The sequence below is a fragment of the Schistocerca gregaria genome, unplaced genomic scaffold (genome assembly GCF_023897955.1).
Source record: "Schistocerca gregaria isolate iqSchGreg1 unplaced genomic scaffold, iqSchGreg1.2 ptg001039l, whole genome shotgun sequence".
Lineage (NCBI taxonomy): Eukaryota > Metazoa > Arthropoda > Insecta > Orthoptera > Acrididae > Schistocerca > Schistocerca gregaria.
In genome coordinates, this window is record NW_026062386.1 from 35001 (window position 1) to 40000 (window position 5000).

The following is a 5000-nucleotide window of genomic DNA, read 5'->3' on the forward strand; positions in this document are numbered from 1 at the left end:
TACATAGATGATACATACTGTAAACTGGGGAGGACAGTGTGAACCGCACTCGACCCAGTCACCCTATCTCACAGTCCACTCTGTGTGTAACAAAGCGAAAGCACCAAAGCACTATCGTTCAACAACATCCATTTTATCCTCGCTGCCACAGGACACTATCCAAACAACGACAAGAGGAACGTCACGTCCACTAATAAGACAGAATGTCTCACATCACCCGCAAACAACGCAGCTCAAATCAGCCAGCAACACCCACAGTGGTCCACCCAGTATCAACACAGGACGCAACGCCACGCCACAACACAAAAGGTACAAGTAATAAAATACCCTTTGGCCACACCCCTTATAAAGGCATCGAACCAACCCACCACCTGACACCAGCCAAACGTACATCCTGATTTGACACATCTCTGGCAACCTAACCCACGTTGGCCCTTAACCTAACCCACGTTGGCCCTTAACCTAACCCACGTTGGCCCTTAACCTAACCCACGTTGGCCCTTAACCTAACCCACGTTGGCCCTTAACCTAACCCACGTTGGCCCTTAACCTAACCCACGTTGGCCCTTAACCTAACCCACGTTGGCCCTTAACCTAACCCACGTTGGCCCTTAACCTAACCCACGTTGGCCCTTAACCTAACCCACGTTGGCCCTTAACCTAACCCACGTTGGCCCTTAACCTAACCCACGTTGGCCCTTAACCTAACCCACGTTGGCCCCTAACCTAACCCACGTTGGCCCCTAACCTAACCCACGTTGGCCCCTAACCTAACCCACGTTGGCCCCTAACCTAACCCACGTTGGCCCCTAACCTAACCCACGTTGGCCCCTAACCTAACCCACGTTGGCCCCTAACCTAACCCACGTTGGCCCCTAACCTAACCCACGTTGGCCCCTAACCTAACCCACGTTGGCCCCTAACCTAACCCACGTTGGCCCCTAACCTAACCCACGTTGGCCCCTAACCTAACCCACGCTGCACCTTAACCTAAGTTACGCTGCACCTTAACCTAAGTTACGCTGCACCTTAACCTAAGTTACGCTGCACCTTAACCTAAGTTACGCTGCACCTTAACCTAAGTTACGCTGCACCTTAACCTAAGTTACGCTGCACCTTAACCTAAATTACGCTGCACCTTAACCTAAGTTACGCTGCACCTTAACCTAACTTACACTGCACCTTAACCTAACTTACACTGCACCTTAACCTAACTTACACTGCACCTTAACCTAAGTTACACTGCACCTTAACCTAAGTTACACTGCACCTTAACCTAAGTTACACTGCACCTTAACCTAAGTTACACTGCACCTTAACCTAACTTACACTGCACCTTAACCTAAGTTACACTGCACCTTAACCTAAGTTACACTGCACCTTAACCTAACTTACACTGCACCTTAACCTAAGTTACACTGCACCTTAACCTAAGTTACACTGCACCTTAACCTAAGTTACACTGCACCTTAACCTAAGTTACACTGCACCTTAACCTAAGTTACACTGCACCTTAACCTAAGTTACACTGCACCTTAACCTAAGTTACACTGCACCTTAACCTAAGTTACACTGCACCTTAACCTAAGTTACACTGCACCTTAACCTAACTTACACTGCACCTTAACCTAACTTACACTGCACCTTAACCTAACTTACACTGCACCTTAACCTAACTTACACTGCACCTTAACCTAACTTACACTGCACCTTAACCTAACTTACACTGCACCTTAACCTAACTTACACTGCACCTTAACCTAACTTACACTGCACCTTAACTGTCACATGTAACGTCACAGGAATGTAGCTTTGCCTAACAGCAACCCTCTGAACATAGTTCACTGCTTGGATCCTCTGGTGTCATGTGTATTTCTTGATGCCATGGTGCGTACCCTCACATAAAGGTCTTTCGAGTGTTGCGTACTTTCTACACAGTCCCGCTAACCACTGGAAGGGTGTACCGCTACAGAACGAATATCGCCCTCCCCTCCTGCCCTTCCAAGCTGGTCGGTCAGGCGTTTGTTTGTGAAATGAGCCTTGCAGCTGTTCAGTTGCATTCGGTTGTCGATGCAGTCAGTGTACGTTGTGGTACGGCCTGTGTGGACTGTCCGCTGATGTACGCGTAACCCACACTGATCATCCGTCGTTACGTACTGAGTGACATAATGTGGCACATGCTTGACCGTACACCGGCTGCGCCCTACAATGGCGAATCATAAGGGCCATATGTTGTGCACGATGCTACTTGTCTCGTCTCCCCATTACAGCGAGATTGCACTGTTGTACGCCGTACAGACATGTGGTAAGTAGGTACGGACGAAAGTATTGCATGTTGGCCCCCCCCCCCTCCTCCCTCTGCCGGGAATCAGCGTGAGCCGTCTGTTGATGTAGCGACGAGGGTTTTCCTATTTAATCGTATTGCCCCACACAACATGATAGCACGGTGGACCGCGTTCCACATCTGCGACATGCTACAGAGGCCGGTTGACAGTCGACCGCGCAAGGGACATTGCACACGTGCGCGGACCATCTTCCACGTGTTCTCTCGTGTACATGCCGCAGTGTGTATGTGGGCTGATGTAGCGTGTCGTGACACATAACATGCAGGCATGCCAGAATCGTAGATTTCGCAAATGTAGATTGACGTATACGTTTGCTGCCAAAGATCCGCAAATGAACTGGAAATCAGTTGTTGAGCGGTTGTTCGCGCTGCAGGTGCATCGGTGATAGCGACGATCGGTACATCTGTGAACCGGTTGTTTCGGCGGTACCCGCCATGCCCCCGAACCTGAGTTGGCCATGTGGGTATGAAGCGATACGAGGCTGTGGCTTGGCGGGACAGTCCCCGGCCGGTGAGGGGGGGCCGCCCGGCGTGCTGGCCGCGCGCTGCGTGAGCGCACGCACTACAGCCGGCTGGTGGGGGGCGCCCAGTGGCAGGAGCGCCGGCCGACGGGCCCGGCTGGCGTCCCAGCTATGCGCCGGCGCACCCTGCGCGCGGCGCCAGGCGGCCAAAGTGGGTTCTGCCGAGCCCGGTGCGAAGCGCGGTGGACATCTGCAGTGTGCTGGTCCGATTGCGGACTGTGTGCGTTGAGGATGCGCCGCCGCCCGGCACTCGGCGTCGCGACGCCGTCTGCTGCTCGGTCGCCCCCAGCGGTTCTCGCAGGTGGTTTGTATCGCAGCTCTGCGGACGTGTTGGCGCGTGCGCTGTGCTGGGAGAGTTCGCTTCTGCACCCAAGTGGGGCTTTGCCCTTCTGTGGCGCTGGCGTTGGAGCTGCCGGTCACCGTAGGTGGCGCGTGTTGTTTCCCGCCGGCAATGCCACGACAGCACGCTCCCGGGCCTCTGTCGGCAGCGGCAAGCTCAGTTGGGAGCACGGGTGTTCGCACTGAAAGCGTCTACTCGCCTATCTCCGGGCGATTGCGCCTCTCTCGAACCCGACCAAGTACTTAGGACGGCGCTGCGCGCCGCCGGGACCTGAGAGGGTTTCGAGGTGTATCGTGCAGGGGAGCTCAGCCTCCTCCTGTTTGCAGAATAATTGAGCGGACGCTTGCGTGTTCGCGCGGGCCCTCGGGACACACTCCCGGGCGGCCGGCTGCTCAGCTCTCGTTGACGCAGCTCCCTGGTTGATCCTGCCAGTAGTCATATGCTTGTCTCAAAGATTAAGCCATGCATGTCTCAGTACAAGCCGCATTAAGGTGAAACCGCGAATGGCTCATTAAATCAGTTATGGTTCCTTAGATCGTACCCACGTTACTTGGATAACTGTGGTAATTCTAGAGCTAATACATGCAAACAGAGTCCCGACCAGAGATGGAAGGGACGCTTTTATTAGATCAAAACCAATCGGATTGGCTCGTCTGGTCCGTTTGCCTTGGTGACTCTGAATAACTTTGGGCTGATCGCACGGTCCTCGTACCGGCGACGCATCTTTCAAATGTCTGCCTTATCAACTGTCGATGGTAGGTTCTGCGCCTACCATGGTTGTAACGGGTAACGGGGAATCAGGGTTCGATTCCGGAGAGGGAGCCTGAGAAACGGCTACCACATCCAAGGAAGGCAGCAGGCGCGCAAATTACCCACTCCCGGCACGGGGAGGTAGTGACGAAAAATAACGATACGGGACTCATCCGAGGCCCCGTAATCGGAATGAGTACACTTTAAATCCTTTAACGAGTATCTATTGGAGGGCAAGTCTGGTGCCAGCAGCCGCGGTAATTCCAGCTCCAATAGCGTATATTAAAGTTGTTGCGGTTAAAAAGCTCGTAGTTGGATTTGTGTCCCACGCTGTTGGTTCACCGCCCGTCGGTGTTTAACTGGCATGTATCGTGGGACGTCCTGCCGGTGGGGCGAGCCGAAGGCGTGCTTGCGCGTCCCGAGGCGGACCCCGTTGAAATCCTACCAGGGTGCTCTTAGTTGAGTGTCTCGGTGGGCCGGCACGTTTACTTTGAACAAATTAGAGTGCTTAAAGCAGGCAAGCCCGCCTGAATACTGTGTGCATGGAATAATGGAATAGGACCTCGGTTCTATTTTGTTGGTTTTCGGAACCCGAGGTAATGATTAATAGGGACAGGCGGGGGCATTCGTATTGCGACGTTAGAGGTGAAATTCTTGGATCGTCGCAAGACGAACAGAAGCGAAAGCATTTGCCAAGTATGTTTTCATTAATCAAGAACGAAAGTTAGAGGTTCGAAGGCGATCAGATACCGCCCTAGTTCTAACCATAAACGATGCCAGCCAGCGATCCGCCGCAGTTCCTCCGATGACTCGGCGGGCAGCCTCCGGGAAACCAAAGCTTTTGGGTTCCGGGGGAAGTATGGTTGCAAAGCTGAAACTTAAAGGAATTGACGGAAGGGCACCACCAGGAGTGGAGCCTGCGGCTTAATTTGACTCAACACGGGAAACCTCACCAGGCCCGGACACCGGAAGGATTGACAGATTGATAGCTCTTTCTTGATTCGGTGGGTGGTGGTGCATGGCCGTTCTTAGTTGGTGGAGCGAT

At 53.2% G+C, this 5000-nt stretch overlaps 1 non-coding gene across 1 annotated transcript in view; it reads left to right on the top strand.

Annotated features, from left to right (window-relative positions):
- Positions 1-3617: 3617 nt before the first annotated feature.
- The window catches only part of LOC126327297 (small subunit ribosomal RNA), a 1893-nt gene continuing 510 nt past the window's right edge, over positions 3618-5000 (top strand). Inside the window, exon 1 of the ribosomal RNA XR_007561132.1 lies at positions 3618-5000. This exon is cut by the window's right edge and continues 510 nt beyond it. This is a non-coding gene — a ribosomal RNA (small subunit ribosomal RNA).